Source organism: Hippoglossus hippoglossus, chromosome 23 (genome assembly GCF_009819705.1).
Source record: "Hippoglossus hippoglossus isolate fHipHip1 chromosome 23, fHipHip1.pri, whole genome shotgun sequence".
Taxonomy (NCBI): Eukaryota; Metazoa; Chordata; class Actinopteri; order Pleuronectiformes; family Pleuronectidae; genus Hippoglossus; species Hippoglossus hippoglossus.
Genome location: NC_047173.1, coordinates 9,971,735 through 9,993,259, shown reverse-complemented (window position 1 = coordinate 9,993,259; position 21,525 = coordinate 9,971,735).

Here is a 21,525-nt window from a genome sequence, read left to right as displayed (position 1 = left end):
ATGTACACAGCAACATAAAATCCACCCACACACACAAAACCAGTAACTGCTCCAAAGAATTCTTGGGGGGGGGGGGGGGGTTTGGACTTCAGCTACAATCGCTCCCACTGCATCTGCTCTTAATGGCGAAGATAATGATGATCTCACACCCGCCAAAATCATGTGGGACACACTTTTAGCATTTGTGCGCCTGATCGCTCCGAAGCAGCCTGCAGATCCGACCCAGTCCGAAATGATCCCAGACCAAAGGCCCCGGGCCTCGTCATGCACCAGCGCTGCATCGCATACCGCTTCCATTAAGAAAACATCTGCCTCGCTGACGCCACCTTTGCTCCTGCAGCCGTAGTCCGGCCTCACAGGACCCGGTTTGGGATTTGTGTTCTTCCATAAGATAAACAAGCGGCTGTGTTTGTATTTTGTTAGTAGCACCAGTGATTTACAATGGCTGAATAAAGACAAACACACAACATTCCAGTGAGGTTTTATACACTCGTGCGTCAATATGTCTGATATTCCCACGGGAATAAAAAGTAGGAGAGGAAGTTTGCTTGTGTTGCTCATAGCACTGAAAAAAATCTAAATGACTCAGTATTCTCCAACAATAGTTACAATAAAAACAGTCTACAGCAGGGTCTGAAAATTATTCAGGACAACGTTTTTTTAAATGTTACACAGTGTGACACACCTTCTTAGATAAATACAACATAATGGCAGCCTCTGCTTATTTCACTTCTCTCTCCATTGACAGGTTGGGGGAGGAAGTAAGTTGTTGTTTGCAACATCATTTCTTTTAGTCTGAATGTGTTGACATTCAGGCAAATTGGAAATATTAAGGGTTTGCTGAATAAGTTGTTCGCTAACTCATTTTGCAATACACTGATTTACTTTGGCGCTGGAAAAACCTGATGATCCTCAGGCTGATTCTGTTTAGGGAGCTTGTTTTTTTTTGTGATTTCATAAGCAAAGATAAGCAAAGATCAGATTTCAGTTCGGTTTGACACAAATTGCAGTAATCAGAAATGATACGAGCCACTGCTACTGCAGCTGTGGTGCTGGTAAGTGGGTAGAACCAACAGAAAAAACTACAATAACTAACCTACTGTTTCCTCACAACTCTCCCCATTCAGCTCTCGTACGACCCCTTGGGAGGCACAGCTCTTAGTTTGAAAACCTCAGATTTAGAGTAATGGGTATAGGAGGACGTATGGGGGTGAATATTTGTATATTAAACCAAATAATGCAAAACAAAACCGAAACAATCTGCAGTAAGATTAAGAAAAGAAAAACATGATTTTTCTGCATTCGTTTTTGGTCAACCGGGCGTTTAAAATGGAATCTCAATATCAAAATTTTTCAATATGCAATCGAGAGCAGAACTGACTTCAGGAAACGTTTCCTGAGCCTGAGAGCACGCCGATATACAAACCTGATAATGCATTGAAGAGCATCAGAAATGCATTGGTCTCAGTAGGAAAAAAAGAGCGACCGGGTCTCAGAGCCGCTGGAGTGCGGCCTCACACCCTCTCTCCCTCCGCAGAATCATGGGCGATACGTCCCGTTGGGGAGCAATAAAAGCGAGCCGCGCCACAAATCACACGGACGCCACAGCCTGCGTGTTATTTCGTTATTTATGCCTCGTGGAGGAAATGGCTCTCCGCTCCTCTCCGAGCGTCACTTATTAGTGTCACATGTGGGAGATTTCTCCCCCTCAGGTTGTCATGCCAATGTGGAAGTGGAGTATGAGTTTTTTTTTTCTTTTTCTCATGCCTTTGACTGGAAGGGAAACAGAAGTGTGTGAGAGAATTTGATCATTTGTGCGCGGTCGTGTCAAAGCATATCGTCGCCTGAGGGTTTATTTACCGAGCATCACTGCTTATTATACGACTCGTGCTGCTGTTACTTACTAGTGCAGTGAGTGAGGGGGGGAGGGGATGGAGAGAGTATGTCCTCGTGTCCAGAAGCCAAGAGTATGTGCGGGTTTGTTAAGTGCACGTACCTTTAAGTGTTCGAAACACGGTGGGCGAGAGACACTGTCCACAAGGCCCCCTCTGCAGGTTCCTGGGAGACTGAGCAAAAGAGAGACAGAAAAATCAAGGGTGAGCCAGAGAGGATGCCCGGGCCGTGAAAGCCTGCCGTATTGGAGATAATAGGCTCGGAATCGATGAGTGGAGGCCAGTAAATTAATGGGCTCTCCTTGACACAAAGTCCATTTGTTAGTTTTGAAGCGTTGTGACAGTTAATTACATAGGGCTGGCTTCAGTGGACCACTCCACTTAGGCTGAAAAACATTTCCTGGTGTGTTGGGAGACAGAGAGGACAGCTGCGGATGCTGTGGTTTGAGTGTGTGTGTGTGTGTGTAGGCTGCATGCTTTTATGCCTGTGTTTTTAGTCTATAGGTGTATCCTGGCAACACAAATCCACCCGTTTCTTAAGCACTATTTGGCTTTTGCCAGACGAGGTTTGGAGGAAATTGCCGCCTTGATTATGCTCTTTGGCAACGTTTTTTTGGTTTTCATTTTTTTTTCATCCAAATGCAGGAAATGTGATGTGCTCATTCTGCAGGTCGGGGTGGACCAGTCGGCATCAAAACCTTGACTTGCTTCTTATCGTGCTTTTGCCTTGAGTTTCAGGTTTAAATATATTGAGAGTGAGGGTAAATATGCACGTTCTTGCATTTTGCATGAGGTGATTCATTCAATATAAAAAATCTCTGTATGGTTGAAAGTGGTCAGCCAGCCTAATATCTCCTGTAATACTTCATCACTAATGCGAGTTATTAATATGTATATATGCTGTAAACACAGTTTGTAGAAGACAGGGTTGATTTGATTCACATAGGAAGATGTCTACCCGATGTACAGTCCCACGCTTGTTACATAACCGCTGCTATCCCATTTGACACCCAGCTTAAAAAAAGGCATTGCTACCTCACATCATACAAATGTCTGAATTACTTGTCACATCTGCAGGTTTCTTTTTCAGCCGCTTAAATAAGTCCTGTGTTTTGTGGGAGACGACATATTCCTGCAGCAGAGCCAGAACTGACACAGATATACAGATATAGATTGAAGTCAACTCACAGATGGTGCTAGACTGGCAGTCGGTAGAACGCATGCTTCCTCCGAGGCCAGACAGCCCTTTTAAATTCAATAAAGCTGCAGAACATTTCACACACTATCAGTTCCCTAAATATACGATTTTTTAGAAATTGAGATATATAAATTATGTCCTTGGAAAACTGGAAATATTGAAAAACGCCGTCTAGAGACGTTAAAGGAAGTGGAAGAAAAATCCTGAATCCACCATATTTAAATGGATTCTTCTGACCCACATCCTTTCACCCAGTTTTGTGGTAATATGCCTGAAAACATTTGCTCCTCGGTGGCAACATCTTTTATTTTCTGTTTGACATAACAAAAGTCAAATTAACTGTTCCTAGAAAATGCAACTCAGAGCTTTTGAGTGAAAAATGACTCGGATGGGATGAATATGTCTCCGTTTGGGCGGAAGAAAGAAAAGAGCTGAATGAACAGAACGTCAGTCGGACTAATGAAGAGAAAAGGAAACAGCAGCTCAGTCTCATTATCAGGCTGCGGCCTTGTACTGTACATAGAGTCATCCATCGGTGCTACGTCTGCATTGTGATTGGCTGAGCTCAGAGGAGGTTTGTATTCTGTGTTAATGCAGATTTTACAAAGCTTGAATCCTGGTTTAAAGTAAACAACAGCCCAACTTGTACCTAACTTTAATTTCATGATACTTCATACGTGCACCCCAGTACCTTTTAGAGGAAAATACTGTATGTCAAACTCCACTACATCAACAGCTTACTAACTACTTTAAAAATAAAAAAATAAACACATTTGAGAAGAAGCTATTAACCTGTTAATCCCTCCCGTGTCCTGCAGGTGAGGTTTCCCGTGTTGAGTGGGATTAAGCCACAGGCTCCTGGTGGTTTCCTCCCAGAACCCAATCATGGGTTTACACACATCATTTCCAGCCTTTTTGCCTCCTGACCTCCGGGTGTGGAGTCAGGGTCACATGTCAGATGTCTACAAGCTGCTAGAAGCTCCACCAAACTGTTATCTTCTGGTTTAATATCAGTAAATGTTCAAGTTAGACGATGTCCAACCAAAATTTTGTAGATTAAAGAAAACAAAAGGTTCAAAAAACATTTTTGTTGTTTTAGTGGTTTTCAAATGTTTTCTTTTCTCTCTTCGCCATTCCAGGTCAAATAAATATTTCCCTTGTAAATAAACATTTGTGAAGATTTTGCCTACTAAAATAAACCATCACTTTTCAATTCCAAATGCTTCGATGCGAGAGGAAACCCCTCTGTGGCCGATCAGCCAGTCTCAAGTGGTTTCTTTAAATAATCACAAAGCAGCGATTTGTATTCCAGCTGAGAAACCCCCCCAAAAAATCCCAATTATTTGTATTTTTTTCATCGTCACTAATGACACCGAAGGTTATCTCTGCTTCAGCATGCAGGCCCAGTGTGTGTGTGTGTGTGTGTGTGTGTGTGTGTGTGTGTGTGTGTGTGTGTGTGTGTGTGTGTGTGTGTGTGTGTGTGTGTGTGTGTGTGTGTGTGTACTATAGTTAAAATGTGACTTTCTGAATCTGGTTTCCTCTGTCTTGCAGCTTAATCTGTGCCTTTGATTCAAAGTGTTTTCGTCTGGTACAAAGTTAATCTGTGAAGACTGAGAGCCAGGAAGTTACTCTTTGTCCGTTAACAATCCCATTTTCTTTCTTAAAACGAATCGACTACATCGTAAAAAAGTTTCTCCTGTTATTTCTTTGACTGAAACTGTTTCCCCTTGTTAACTAAAATCACTTGTTACGCTTTACTTCAATAAATCAAACACTTCTAACACTAACCAAAGCCAAATAGTCCTCATTCTTTCACCGAGGCCACATTAACAAGGTTATTGAGTCTCTGTGTTGAATTGATTTCACAGCCTCACATCGCTTTGAGAGTGGGTGTCACTCTTTTTGGAAAAAACACATCTTATTTCAGAGAAACTCTTAAAATGTCAAAGTAAAGTGAAAGACTGATGGAAGTTTTTGTCACAGTGATCTGGGCAAAGAGACAGTTCGTTCCTCCCGCTCTGTGCTCATCCACCATGAAGAAACCTGAAGCATGAAGAAGATGTTGTGATCATCTAGCTATTGTTTCCACATTATTGCTACAAACTCTGAATGCAAAGATTCAAAACGTTGTGCTTCTAAAGTCATTTTGGCTGCTTTTCTATTGTAAAGATCCCCAAAAAATTGGTCTTCCCTGACCCATAACTCATCCTTCCACCAAGTTTCGTCCGTATCTGTTCAGTAGTTTTTGCACAATTCTACAAACTAACGAACAAAATGCAGATCGAAACATAACCTCCTCGATGAACACTGCTAAATCAAACTCGTTATAGAAAATAAGAAGTGATGAATGCCCTCGTTTTAAACCATTTCACCTCCTCCTGTTGCGAGTGAAGAACTGACGGTGAAGAAAAGACACAGCTAACAGGGATAGCCCTGGAACCAACTCCACAACAAAGAGCAAATGGAATCACTTGAGGGAAACAGACGGCTTGGAGGAAATCCAACAAAATGATGTTTATCTTCTACTTATTGTCTCAAATAACAGACGATCACTTGTCTTTTTCCTGAGGCGATGTATGTGTGTGAATGAGAGCGCTACACGGAGAGGCACAGAAAGAGGAAGATCAAAACTAGTCCTCCAACGACACAGTTGTAGCGAAAAAAACATGAGAAAAGTCTGAGGGAGAGGAGCTGAAGAGGGAGGAGGTGAGACGCGAGGAGAAGAAGGAGCACGGCAGACAGAGTTGACTCATTATTCAGCCGGCCCCTTTAGATCTCAAACACCGCCGGGCCTCCTCTGTGCCGTTAAAAGAGGAGGATGAAAACAAAAGAAAACCACATTTGGGAATAAGATCATCCCTGAAATCATTAGAAAACCAGTCCGACCTCCTCCCAGCCAATAAAGTGGCACTTTGCTTCCATACTGATGACTCTCAATGACAGAGAAAACTTCTGTTGGCGACATATGGGCTCAATACGCTGTGGGCGATGTTGCCTTATGCTGTTTGTTGCCGATGGAAGTGATGCAGAAAAAAAACATGTTTGTCTAGTGGAAATCAGCTCTTTGGAAATATGCAGCTTGTTATTAATGGGGTGAGTCCCCCGCTAATATCACACCTTAGTTTGCTTCACTTTAACGGAGTGGACACAGTTTGTGTAGACCGGGTTTTCAGTTCCAGCTCTGTCCACTGGGAGGCCACATCCATACGGTTGGAAAACACTGTCCACACAAGCATCGTGGCTGCATTTCACTTTTAAATCCCTTCAAACGCACAGCACATGACCGCTCACGTACACTGGACATGCGTGCATCTTTATGGAAAAGACCCAGTCTGCAAGCAGTTGTGAGTGTCTTCGTGAAGAATAGGCAAAGGCTACGACATGTCTACATCATCGTTTGTAAACACCTCAGTTTTAGTGGCTCTAAACCTCTGGAGTAGTGAAGGCGAATCCACAGCAGAGTTGGAAACGTAGTAATGTGGATGTAGCCTGAGACTAGGAACTGGAAACGCAAAAATATGTAAATGCCTTCTGTCTCTTAATCTACCGTTGCGTCAATTATTTTCACATCTCGCTTGGGGATCAATAAAGGAAACATGATTCTGGTTTTGACAGGCAACAGACTGGAACGCCGCTCTGTGCCGAGTCCAGTAAAAAGGAAGCAAACCTGCTGCCTTCTCAAACTCCCAAATCTCATAAACCAACTTGTCTTTCTTTCTTTGTAAACTAGCTGCTATAGCTTGTGCCAGGGACATTTCAAGCCTCAGATGAATTCAAAGACGACTGTTTAAGGTAAAATAAATACGTTTCTGTTGGAGATATCTGTGCACCAGCGTGCAGGTTCATTGTAGGCAGAGAGAAACCGCGGCTTCCACCGGGGGAAAGCTTCCATTCTGAACTGCGAGAGGGCCGTGGAGCAGCAACTCTCCACTGACTGGAGAGCGTTGAGTGATTTTACAAGGAGCAGCAGTGTGTGCAGCAGCAGCAGCAGCAGCAGCAGCAGCAGCAGCAGCACCATGGAGAGCTCCTCTCCTCAGAGTGCAGACACTTGCCTGCTGATCCGTGTGCGGTCTCAGGACACCGACTTCAGAACAGCAGCAGTCAGACGCCTCGGCTTTTCAGTCTGAGATGTTCAGTTATTATCCAGGGACAGATGCATTTGCCCTTTTAGTAAATCAGCTTTGTGTTTTCACCCTTTGACAGCATGCGCTGGAACTTCCCTCTCTGTTGAACACTCGCCACCTGCACGGGAGTCAACAACTCACTGTCTCACCCGAGAGTGAGTTTAATACCTACCCAGTGAAAAGCACAATTAACTTACTTCCCTCACCCAATTTTCCCAAAGTCACTTTGTGGGCAAGTTTACTTTGGAGCTCGAGGCTATTGTTACCCTTCTGCTCGGGTGTGATTCAGTGGACACCAGAGAAATTCAACCTGGAAATAAGAAGCATACAAAAATTACCCATGGTGCCATGCTGCAGAAATGAAGGAAGGAATAGTGTGTAAACACCTCAACATGTCGGAAATAAAACAACCAACAATATAACATGTATATTTTACAAAAGCTGGTGATGAAACACGTTTGAATTGACAAAAATATATAAAAATTGTAAATTAGGTTTGTGGAGCCTAATCTCTATGAACAGATTCTACATGTGAATATGCAGAATCTGTAGGCAAGGGCTAGAAGGTTCAGGTTTCCGTTTCTAGTTTGAGCAGACTTTGGTTTTGCACAGGGAATCAGTGTGGAGAGATTAGAGATTAGCCAAAATATAATTTGTAGCTATAGCACCTCCAGGTAGTATGGCTGTTTGTGCTTTTTGTACAGAAACGTTTGACTTGTGAGGACTCGTTGGACTATTAACAGTGTAAGAAGAATGGAAGACTGCTGCCCCCAGAGGCCGGTTCATCATCTGACATAGCCAAACAGCTTAGATATTGGGTGGGGCCTAAAAGTTTTTTTAAATGATCAAAACTTTTTAATTTTCTACGTTCAATATCGTACCTCAATAAAAACCACCAATATAAGACCAGTGCAATCTGAAAACTGATGAAAACGTTTCTGTATAACTTGGGTCAGTCTGCATTATGGAACATCATGTTGAGTTCTAATAGTATTTCCCTGCTCACACTCTACAGACAATGATTACATTACCCTCGTACAAATTGTATGTGACAAGATGTTAGGTTAAACCGGCGCCTTCTTTTCTGTGATTCCTAAACTGATTTGTGGATCTAAGATTGTTTTCTCGATGATGTTTGTCCATGACATTGTAAATATTACTGCAACAATTCCGACGCTGTGCATATCAGTTAATATCCAACGTACAATGCATTTATCGGTCGTGTTGTGTTACATAGTACAAGTCATTTAAGGTCTCCCTCCGTCTCTCTCCGGCCCCCTCTCCTTCAGACAGCCCTGTAATTCATCTGTCCGTCTCCATCTCTCCATTGATTTATTCTCCCTCCCTGCAACCGCATAAACATACAGGGCATCAACGTCTAAGGGAAACAAGCCGCTCACTATTTACAGGGATTATATATCGGGAAAAAATGACAAAGTCTGACATGGTGCAACAATTTAAGGCAAAAATGTCGGCTCAACTTTTAATTAAGCAATCAAGAAGTCCTCAGGGATTTCTTTGGACTTGGAAATGACATTCGCAGGGTTCAGGGATGTTTAGAGGTTAAACTCCCAAAGAATCGCTTTTATCTCAATGTACACGTCGCATTGATCGTAGAGCCAATTAATTGTAGATGTGTCTGAGATCCTTTAAAATAAAAAGTTCAAATACGTAAAATATGCCTTCGTCCGGAATCGCCAAACTCAGGCGTTATCATAAGAGATGTGATGTTTCACAGAGGACTCGGATAAGTCGGAGAACAACGATCCATTACTGAAGGACACTGATGCATGGCTATGGCTATAACCTGCACACTTCAGTGTAGCATTTTCTTTTCACACACACACACACACACATTCTGACATGCACACATAGACACACTCTCTTAGCCATTTGTTAAAGTGATTCATGACTGGCAGTATTGGGAACTGATGACTCGTAGCAGCCCCGATGTCATCCGAGGATCCTCCTTTTCCTTATTCACAGCTTTACACACACACACACACACACACACACACACACACACACACACACACACACACACACACACACACACACACACACACACACACACACACACACACACACACACACACACACACACACACACAAGCCCGACCGCTCATATCCACCCCCATGTGATCCATTTTCATTTGCAGAATTTACACCCCGTGCCGTAGCTCTTGGCCTCCTGCTTTAAATCTATAAGTTGATTCACAGCAGATGCAACACAGTATTGCTGTTATTTTCCTCCCCTGTGATTGGTGGTTTACAGGTTTATTACTGGGGGTATGACATATCTATTCTGTGGGTCAGTGGGCTTATTACCGGATACACCGTAAATCCTCACGGTGACGGACAGCAGATCACGACTGTGTGCGCTAAATCCTTTCTACAGAGGTGTGAGTGAATCGCTAGATGCTGCTGAGATGTAAATACCTGGCTGTAGTGCTGGGAATACAATGTTTTTGATAAAATACAGGGTTTTGATGGCATTTCACACTGAGAACTTGCATTGGAAAAGTGGAGGCGTACACAGACAGCCACAGAGTGTAGTTGTTTGTGTTACACTCTGCTCGGATTCCTGCTCCGAGGAACGTGTTCCATGCATTGGCAGTAGGATCGGCTTCCATATATTCTGAGCATGTGGGAAATAAATCAAATCGCAGTGGTGACAGCCATGCAAGAAGTAGAAGGGCAAGCTGTGGCTGCTGTTTGTCTTTCGTTTAAAGATGAATCGCGCAGGTGAGGGAAGCAGCAGACCATCTCGCCCAGACTCAATGTACAAATTCAGCTTCTGTTTCTGTTTCTCGGCCCAAAGCACATTTGTTATTGGCGGGTACACTGAAGTCCACAACATGCAGACCTAGGAAAGATATTGCGTACCTCACAAAGACGAAAAGTATTAAAACTAAAAATTGTTTTCCATTTGATAAAACTGAATAAAAAAGCCTGCACATTCAAACCTGACAAGTCGAGAGTCCCACAGACAATAAGGTCTGAAGAGAATGGGAAGGTGGTCCTGGACTTTTTTTTGCTGCACATTAGAAGAATATTATTGGGAAGCAACAACTCTAGAGGGGGGGGGGGGTGAAGCTGACCATGACGTAATAAGTTAAAACATTGAGTCGTGAGTCAGACTAAGCAAACTGGCAAAGATTGGGCTGATTTCCACAGATAAAACTGTCAAATTAGCTGCTGATCTCGATTCCATTGCTCATTTTTTCGAGCAGGGAGCAAATGAATGAGATTTTGAACGTGTCAGAACGAGTTATCTTCAGTGTGTCTGGCCTCGTCTTCAGGGACAGGGTGGGGAGTTGAACTGCTGCATATTTGCTACGAGGTGGTGGTGGTGGTGGTGCAGCCATCTGATCCGGATGCCTCCTCGACTCTTTCCTACCAGGGTATTCCAGACATGTCCACCTGAGGAGACCTTCAGGCAGAACCAGAACATGCTGGAGGAATTGTGTATCCAATCTGGCCTGGGAGTGCCTCAGGGATCCCCCCCAGGATCTACTTCATTCACAGTCAAGAAGTGTGGTTACACGTTCTCAACTGACTGCCCCCAGCCCCGGCTCCACAGGCGGCATTATTCAGCCACGACTTCAATCCAGTTAAAAATCTAAATGTATGTTTGGATTTAATTGCCCCACTATTTTATACTGTACCCCAGTGACAACACGTTATACTGTACAGCGTGTTACAGTTGGTTGAAGGCAACACATAAAGGAAGTGGAGTAGAAGTAATGAGTCGGGCAGCCCTGAGCTCCAGAGGGAGAACCATAAAGTCAGAGATTGATGGAGTTTTTAATGTGTCCAGAGTCACATCTTGTTAAGGGCCCCTATAATTCCTACCAGTGCCTCTGGGACGGTATCACTTCCTCAAATCAAACCTCAGCTTTATGACAGTGAGAGACGGGTCAGGAAAGGACATTATGGCCGTGTTGACTCAGAGGCCGAGCTCTACTGGAAAATAAATATAACTTATTGACAAAAAGGCCGTGGCACGGAAACACGTACGACTCCAAGTGAGAAACACCTGCTGTGTTTTTCACCCTTTATGTTATATCCATATCGACAACTATCCACATGAGAGATGGCTTTGGCCCAGATTTGGCCGAGGCTGTCAGATTACACCTTTAAAACACATTTGCTATTTTATAAGTGGACCACTTTAGGCTCACATCTCCTTTTTTTTGTCTGAAGTGGCCCACACACGTTTGCCATCTGTGCATTATCAGAAGAAGCTGCAGATTGGATTGTATACATTTGTCTCTGAAGGCCGTCTTCCTTAATGAAATGGAGCAGCTACCACAGTCGGTGGAACTGGGGTCAAACGCTGCGATAATCACAAATGCAGAGGACAAGTGACGAGCAGACACTAATCTCAAACAACCCAAGGTCTTGTATTTGCATTGGACAAAAGGCAATTTCCTCTAAACGCATGTGTTTGTGTGCTCGAATGCCACACACATTTACACCCGAAAATGTCACCAACAATGATCTTTTCAACTCCTTCGACTGTGACATTTACATTTTTTTTGGGAAAAGCCAGACCAGTTTGCCCCAGGGTGGCGCAGAGAACAGTGAAACCAGCCGCACTATTGTTTGCAATTTTAATTCCTAATTTGATAGCGAGGGACGAGATTAGATTTGTGCTTTTCAAAAGGAGAGGGAAAATCGCTGCGTGCTCGTGCTCCCCCGGAAAGGAGTTCAGCTCTGCGCTGCATTGTTGGTGGTTTTCTAAGCTGCATCGACTGTGGCACGACAGCGAATGACTCAGCAGAACACGGGGTGTCGAGGGAGGTGAGAGAGAGAAAGCTGTTAGATTGGAGGGAGAGCTTCCTTTCCAAACTTCTATTTCTCCCCCAGTCGAATCAATATAAGTGAGAAAAGGTAAAATAGATACAGGGGAAAGGAAGGTAAGGGGGGAAAAAATATATAATCTGGATCTTGTCTTATTTGCAACACTTCCACCAGGACTCGGGAATTTCAAGAAGAAAGAACACCACATCAAAGTTTTTCCAGCAGACTCTGGTCTTCTTTGTTCCCCCCACGAGACTCTGGGCTTTGGTCTCCATCTCCCTGTGAGTCAGCAAAGCCAACTAAGCACCAGCCTGACACAAGACTCCAGCGAACCGCAGGGGAAAGATGAAAATGGTTTTAACAAAACAGTCTCAAACACAGCCAGTCATCTCTTTTTTCTTTTTCTTTTTTTCTGTCTGCCTGCGAGTCACGAGGACGAGGGTGAGCCAGGGGGGAAAAGAAATGAGACGCTATAATAATAATAATAATAATAATAACAATAAAAAATCATGATGATGAGAATGGATTCATTATAACAAATGAGACACTTCAAAAGTTGACATTTTAAAATGCTCTGGCATTTCACGCTCATTTTGGATGTAGAATATGTCTTTGTCGTATTGTTTGGGAAAAGGTTTCAAAGTAACAAAGAGGGAATGCTCTGAGGATAACTTCAATCGTAACTCATTTTTAATCTGGTATTTCAACAAATGTCTTTCTTCATGTCCGTATTTTACATATCTCGAAAACGTTCATCTTATTGGCTTCACACTTGGCAGGTTTGTTATTAGGGGCCCAGGGAAGTGCAATTTGCTGCGATTTGATCACACCAAAAGTTAAATATTAATAAAACTTGAATAAACATGCAAACACCACCTTGCAGTGAGTGGGGGTGGGGCAGCGTGCCAACAGGCAGTCTGCAGACTGAGTTAAACATCCTGTGTGTCCATGTCCTTAGATAAACTATAGCAGTGCTGCCCAATGGCCAAACTGGGAAAATCCGCAATAGCAATATATTTTAAATTTACCATATCGGAATGACAGATATTCATGGGTGTCATGGGTGCTTATCTCTGTCATGACAACATTCATACAATTATCCTCCAGTTTGGCTATTTTTCTTCAAAGTAAAAGCACTAGGTCCAATTTTGTTTCTGCCATGCTTTAAATCAAGCTGAATTGCAGAGCTTTTATTTTGAAAAGCTGTGAATTTTGGGTCCAACGATTGTGTCGGTTGCTGAACAGAAAACAACATCAGTTTAGTAAATCATTCAAACTAATACAAGACATTTTTTTGTTTCATTTTATACGAAACCCGGTAGGATGAACAGAAAGTTTTCTAACTTAACTCTGCATCATAGACTCACTAATGCAGAGAACTAGCTCCGGAGCATTAACACAGAACAAGCGGCTCAGAACAACGGTCCATTCCAAACACATGTTTACAACGGGCTCTTCACTAGTTAAGTGAAAAACTGAAAAAAGGCGAAAAGAATCTCAACTTTTCAGTCTTTCCTGAAGTGACCTTTATTTTGAAAGTATAAGTCGCAGAAAGCTTTGAAAATTAAACGAAAGTTGAGGCCACACAACGCGATGAAAGAGCGATTCCGTGATAATGGTAATTTGGACTTTTTTTTGTATTACCGACTGTAATGAGAAAAGTGAAATCATAACGTTCCATCAGGAAAAACCAAACTGAACATTTCACCATCATTATCGGCGAACCTTTGAAGTAATGTCATTCTGTGTGGAGCAGAATTGGCAGCCAGATTAACATCTTAAACTTGTTTTATTTGGTCGGCAGATAAGCAGCCACATTGCGTGAAATGACAGGGAGCATAGTGAATGCACAGGGTGGATATTACCCCCCCCCCCCCTTGCTGACATGCGCACAAATGTTCATTACTGCGGAATTATTCTTGTTTTCCGCTTGACTTACGAGCACTTGAGAGTGTTCGTGATGTCGGTGCTCACCCGTGTGCACCTGCAGGATCACTTATGATCATCATTAGTGTAATGAGAGCCCGCTACATGCAGAACGCCGTTTCGTTCTCCACACCAGCAACCAGAGCGCTGCCAAAGGAGACGGTCACATATCTGTGCTGGGATGACCTGTCGGTGTGTTGTTGATTTGTAAAAGCAGCACTGAAATTCACAATGGGTCAAATGAAGATGTGCAGAGTGAAGATTGTTGTTTGTGCCAAAGTGAAGAAAGTAAAGAGACTTATTACCTCTCTAGTTTATACCAGCTCTCTTTGGGTTGTTGTCACTTTTTTTATATGAAATCAAAAATGAATTTGAATGTCGGGGGAACAGTTTAGTTTGAAACAGTAATGATTGATTAAAATTCAAAATGTACGGTCTAGTGCGTCAGGCCATCTGAGGAGGTTAGGAGGACGCTGGAGGAAAAGCCGTCCTGAGCAGAAATTCACGACACCGAAGCGTTTGAGAAGCGCGTGGAGCTGATTCATGTTCAACACCTTAGACGGCAAAGTAACAAACAAAGGTGAGGCCATTTGTAGAGTTTGTACAAAGCAGCTGAGGGGGTGTCCAATTGAGTATCATATCAAAACAGTGACATTTACTTAGCCAATATGTGGATCCTCTTTCTGAAGATGTTTGTTAGGTAGTTCAAGTGGATCTGTTTGAGTTTTTTTTAGACTGGATCTAAGGTAAGTTTGTCCTAACTTAATAACTTAAAGTCATTGGACCCGCTCTGGACATAGAGTACAATTAAATATTGAAAAATAACTTGTTTTCATGCAATCTCTCACTAACAAAAGTAAAGAGACAAGTATTTCGAGAGAGAAGGAAAAACAAAACAAATAGAGATACAATTTTAAGAAAAAAAGCCATGAGAGGAATAGAGTTGCCCAGAGACACGTCTGTGTTACAAAGTCGGATACAAGGCAAAGACAAAACGAGATTCAGAGATTTACATTTCACAAAATTAGCCGGGGACCGGTGCAGATCCGGCCCAAGTCGGCTTCGCAGAGAGAAACGCAGCCCAGACTGGCAGAACAGGCGCGGTGCTGCTGTTCAACATCCAGAACAACGAAGCCTCTGAAGCATTATTCCTGGATCACCGGCGTTTCATGAGTAGCGAGGCAGGGAAGCAGAACCTGAATTATTATGAGCAGGAGAAGGAGGTGCAGTGATGGAGAGAAAACACAGAGGCAAGACGGATCGAGACAAAGAAAGATGGCGACAATAAAGAGTGATAAAGTTGCAGAGGTGCACTCGACGAGAGAGGGAGAGTGAGAGATTCGGCTCGAGAGGGAATTACCTCATCATTCAATGTAGATCCTGACCTCACAGATATGCAGGTGGAATATATTGCAGAAACAGTCTAATCTGGATCTAAACACAGATATTGCAGCAGCGACCAAGCAGGGATGCTGATCTCTTCTAACCTCGCTTTAGAGAAGCAGAGGTACGGAGTGAAAAGACACACAAAAGAGCAAGGGAGGTTAAACGAAACCAGGATAGGGAGTCGGGCAGAAGGAAACACGGCCTGGTGTGTTGGCAAATAGAAAAAATGCACCGGAGGAAAAGTGTGAAAGACTAACGAAAAAGAAAAAGAAAAACATCATCCATTCGATGCTGATGCAAACACTCCAATAAGTCCCCGGGCATCGATTTCACAGCCGCAGAGAATGTGTGTTATTCAGCACGACCACTCACCGTGACCATCTCAGCAAGGGTGAATCAATGAAAGTTAAAAAAATCTAATCACATTTACTTTTGCCAGACCCAACCGCCTCAGCAGGAATGTGTGTCAGGGAAAGTTAAAGGTTTCAGAGGCAGAGAACGGGACAAAGAGGCGTTCACACAGGGAACGGAGGGTTTGAGTCGAGAGAAGGTAGAAATGTAAAATGCATGTGTGGACGTGCACGTAGATGTTCTGAGGTTTATAATTACAGGTGGACATGTGACTCCTCGTGAAATAAACTTCATCATTGTATAATTTTGTGTGGATAATACATACTGTGAACTATAAACAGCAAGAATTGAGTTTTTGTAGCAAATTATATCAACTAGTGGCCATTTATTCCCTCATATTCCACTTTATGACCCCAAAATGTAAGATGATCGTTTTAAACTGGGACAAAAATGTGAAAGTGCATTTAGTTTTTCCTTTCTTCATCACGTCGATATCCAAAAGAGAGTCACACAAAAAATATTACATAATATTACACTAAAACCAACTTTTCCATGTGCATTTGGCGTTACTCTCGGTATTCAACTGAAACATCAGCTGCATCAGCGTCACTGAAGCTGCTTTCAGACGTTCACTGTAGTCCGGAACATTTTCCTGAACTTTTCCACAGTGGCTGTTGGTGAGAAGGCAAATGTCTGAGTCACTTGCTCTGAACATTTTCTGGAACTTTTTCGAGTAGAAAGTCCAATTTTCCTGTTGTCGTGAACACATCGGACCCAGACACTCTCCTGCTGCGTTGTACATATGTAAAAGGAAAACTCTAGAGACATTTTCCAGAGTTCATGTCCAGAATATATAGAACATCCAACACCTGATTTGACCTGACTTACCTCTAAACTAGTGATTGTGGCTCTGGGGGCGACAAGGTCCTGATTTCAGTTTCATTTCTTTAATACTTTCTGATTTCAAACCAATCCCACCACTGAACCGTGCCGCCCGAGCTCTCCCTCACATGCAGGATGTGCCCGGAAGGCAGTAGCGAGCTGATTGCATAATAAGCCACCGCTTTTGTAAATCTGTAAACCTGCGAATTTACTGATTAGGGGAGTTTCAGTGTATCAGCGAACAGATCAGAGAGAATGTTGCCCTGTGCCTTCATGTTAATGATTTCACCTGATCTTCACGTCTGCTACTTGCATGCAAGAGACAATGTGAAAAACTTGAAAATGAAACAAGCCAAGAAAAAGGAAGAAAAAGATGCAAGATTATACCAAATTATGTGAAATTATAGAAAACATATTTAAGTAGAGGTCACAGTGACGTCTGACCATTCAAATCTAACCAGTTAATCTTTGAGTCCAAATGACAACTGATCAAAAGTTGAAGAAAATTCCCTCAATCTGATCTTTTGATATCACGTTCAAGAAGAACATACATATACTTTGTGAGGCCACCATGACCTTGACTTTTGACCTTTGGCTACCAAAATCATTCTTGAGTCCAAGTGAATGTTTGTGCCAAATGTGAAAGGATTCCCTCAAGGTGTGCCGGAGCACTCACAAGGCAAAAAAATGTGCTTTGTGAGGTCAAGGTGACGTTGATCTTTGACTTTTGATCACCGAAATCTAATCAGTTCAACCTCGGACCAAATTTGAAGAAATTCCCTGAAGGCGTTCTTAAGATATTGTGTTCACAAGAATGGGACGGACGGACAGACAGCCTGGAAACATTATGCCTTTGGCCACTGGTTGCTGGCAGAGAGACAAAGTCTGAGAGACAGACACACTGAGAAGGAAAGAAGCCAGAGACGGCAAAGAGAAACGGAAATGAACTGACAGGGAATCTCATTGGGAAAACGATTTGCCAGGAAAGTCATTGATGGGATGACTGAGGGCCGGAGAAGTGGTTGGTGGCAGAACATGATCAAGAGAAGAAGTAGTGGATTGATAAAAGAGGACAGAAACAAACAAACAAAGCCATAACACAGGCTGAGGCCGAGGATAAGGGGGGGGATGGGGGGAGTCATTCATTTGTCAGTGTGTGTGTGCCGGTGATGAAATTGATGGATGACACCCGAGGGACTAACTACAGCCGAAAGAAAGTCAGGTACACACGATCACAGACACACAGATCCATCCAGGATACTTCAGCGACTTCACTTTCAAGACCTGTTGTTGTCAAACTCAATATCCACTGTGTGTGAACCAAGGATTTCTCTTAATTGCAAAGAGACATAACCTTGCTTGCTGGAGGTAAAAAAAAACTAAACAAAACACTTTGCTACAAAACTAACGAACACTCGAATTTTGTTTAAAAGGTAAACAAATAATGTTGAAGTCACTTTCCCACAGCCCTCACTGGATGAGCGGCTTTGATAATAGATGGATGCCTTTTCATTGAAATGGCAAACTTCTCTAAATGACTATATTCACATAAAGAAAGGAGCCAAAAGGCAACAAAAGAAGCCCTCACAACACAGACACACAAACTATTTGTAATTGTGTCTTTTAATACAACAATTCGCTGCAGGAACAGTTATCGTGTTTCATTAGCTCTCAAGGCACGTGCTACCGATTCATTAGTATGTTGAACAAACTAGAAGCTTTATAAACTTTTCCCCTGAAATGGGAGACTTGTTTCTTGAGAGGACTGAGTTAAGGGCCGCTCTGCATGAGTCGCACTCGCTGTTTGCTGGTTCGACAGCGGGAGCCAATTAAGCGTAGACTCGTTTGATTGGACACAAGTGGGACGGGAACTGGCTGCGTGAAACATGACCTCAGAAATCTCAAACCTGCCCTATTTTCTACCTGTGGTTCTGAAATGAAGAAACTTGATTTACCTTTATATTTAAAAAAAAAATGTATTGGTTAAACATTAGCACACTGCCTTTAAATACAATGGTGTGTTGTATGGTCTCTTTTCACTGTAATCATAAAAAACATCTCAAAGTATTGGTCACATAATGGCTGCACTCTTTCAAAAAATAGTGCAAAATCAATATTTTGTAACATTTAAAACCTATTCTGGATCTAGTGCTTCTACCTGAGGTGAGGCGAATACATCACTGGCTCAAATGTCACTTTTCATTGGCTTTAAAAAGTAATGGTAAAGGCTTAGAATGACTATTTGACAGAATTATTGTTCTGTAATATAAAATAATAAACGTCATTGAGGCTCAGTGAGCATTTCTGCAGTATTCTGTGATTATTACAAAAGATTCAATGAGATGTGCTGCGGAGGATCTTAGAATTGAGCAGCTAGCAGCGATATAATGACCTCTTTGACAATGCAATAGATGCATCTGTGTTTGAGGCAATAGGACTCATTGATTTCCAGATCTTCCTGTCCTTTTGATATAATACAGCACATCACGGTAAGAGGTCTGTGTTTGGCTCGCAGGAAAAAAAATGAAAAACTCAAAGAGTGATTTATGTCGGGGCCGTGAAGAAGCTGAATGGATAGTTTTTTTGCGTGTTGTTCTCTCCCCAGCCGACAACCATACAGCTCGAGATGGGAGAGCTCGGCAGTTTGTGCTTTTCATCTCATTTTCTTCTGCCTGATGCTTCCTGTCCGAAATCGGATATTTTGCACTTGATCCTCCACATCGCACCACCCGTCTTCCTGCTTTTCCTCCCCTTCCTCACACTGCTGCCTTCTTTGGCTGCTCTGAATCCTCCACCCGATTTCCTCCCCTGCCCCTGGTTGCCTCTATAGTCTGGCACACTTGTCGTCTGTGACACTTGTTCACTCCCCCCCCCCCCCCGGGCACATGTCCTCAGGGACATCCCGCTGCCGCCTTAAGTGCCTTTCCATTACTCTGAAAACTCAGGGGAACCTCGGTGAGAACAAGACTTCAAGGGCTGAGGGAGCAGGCCAACAACTAAGTGTCTTCAAAGCTTCGACTCACTCAGGATTAGTTGCGAACATTAAATCTCCTCTGAAAAATAAGCCAAGATAGAACTTGAAAATTGATGTAAATGTGTATGTACTGCAGATTGATATGGGACTTAACAAGTAGGAGAAAAAACGTTCTTTCATCTGTTGCGTTTCTTGTCCCAGGGGCCTTTCAGCTGATTGGGTTTTTGTGTCACGTGGCTGGTTTGGACCCGTCATGGAGAACTGACTCCCAAAAGCTTCTTATGATCTGTATTCTGTGATCTTCAGATCTGATAACGTGTCATTATATTATCATTACGTAAAAACAAAGCATATTCAAAGGATTTAGATTAGGAGTTTAAGCCCAACCAATCTAGATTTTGGGGAAAAGCTGGAGTAAAAAAATTCCTATACCCATAAATCGGCTGATACACGAAAACAAATTGGCAAGGATTCCTAAGACGTCGTTATCAAGTTTATACAGTAAAACATTGTCAGAGAAGCAGATCTTCTCTGCAGCATTTACTCTAAAAAAACTAAAAGTTTTCAACGATCGGAAAATTTACTTTCGGAAACTTTAAATCCCCCTGAAAACAAGTACTGCAGCACTAACAGCCGATGTTTCTCATTGCTTGATACGTTAGGTGTAGGAGGACGGAGTGTTTAAGGACATGAAGTGTAAGAAGGGGTTGCACAGAAGGACAATACAAAATGCATGGCCATCCTTTATGTGCCGCAATTATGTAATTTCTGCATGAAGCATGAATAAGCACTAAGCCGTCTCCTCCTCCTCCTCCTCCTCACTGCTTTGTTCTCCTCCTCCTTTACAGTTCCCTGCCTGGTTAAAAGCACACTGTTTCCATAGAGACGGAGTTACTGTCTGACAACTTGTGGTCAAGGGAGTGCGAGAAGAAACGGAATCACAGGGCAGTCAAACATTCACAGTTGCTATTGTTACGCCTCAGAGACTCCAAACTGTGTCTGCGGCTGCGGACGTGGGACGAAATGACCCACATATCTTCCAGTTGGGCGGGTGAGGAAATATTAAAGGAAACATTTGAGATTTTGAATATGAATAAAGCCGCCAACAACTATTTTCTGTGCCAAAGATATAGTGGAGTAATGAGAGCAGAGACTGGAGCCTGTGCTGTGATACAAGCTTCTCTGTTCACTGTTTCAGTGACGGGTCCGGGTGTGTGTGCATGTTGTGTGCAGTGCGAGACACACCTTACCATATCAGCAGCTTTCAGTCAAAGCTACCTCTCACAGCAACACACACACACACACACACACACACACACACACACACACACACACACACACACACACACAGACACACACCTGGTTAATGTCTCACAACATGCGTGTAGTTAAAATGGCCTCCCCTGCTGTTCAATCCCGGTGACATCTCCCTTCATCTACCAGCTTTGTCCACCGCTGCATCGGAACCCGGGTCACTGCGACCTCTCGCCGACACGCCGCGGTCGGCAGTGCCGTTTCTGCGAATGCTTGTTGATGCTGTGCGGACACACACTGCCCACTTGAATGCTCACACACATGCCCACACTCACTTTGTGCATTCATTCACACACCAATACTCACAAAACGCCTGACTTACATGGTGACTTGAGTTCACTTTGGCGGATCTGGCTCTCAACTTTTTGGGGGTTATCTTCACAAATGTTGAAGTCACTCCAGGCGCGGGAGTTTTTCCAACATCTTGCTTGCGTAGTTTTGACTTAATAAGCCTCACGAACATGGTTTCCTGCTTCGCTGGAATGCACCAAACTAAAACAAAAATAACTCATGTTGAAGCATTGTGAATATTGTTAGATTACGTTCTCTTACTTAATGGAATAGTGGGAATTTTCATATATCGAATAATAACAGAAATATCTGTCTGTGTTTAACTCGCATTTCTCGAGGACCGTTCATCTTATCGACTTCAAATATTGTTAAAGTTCCAAG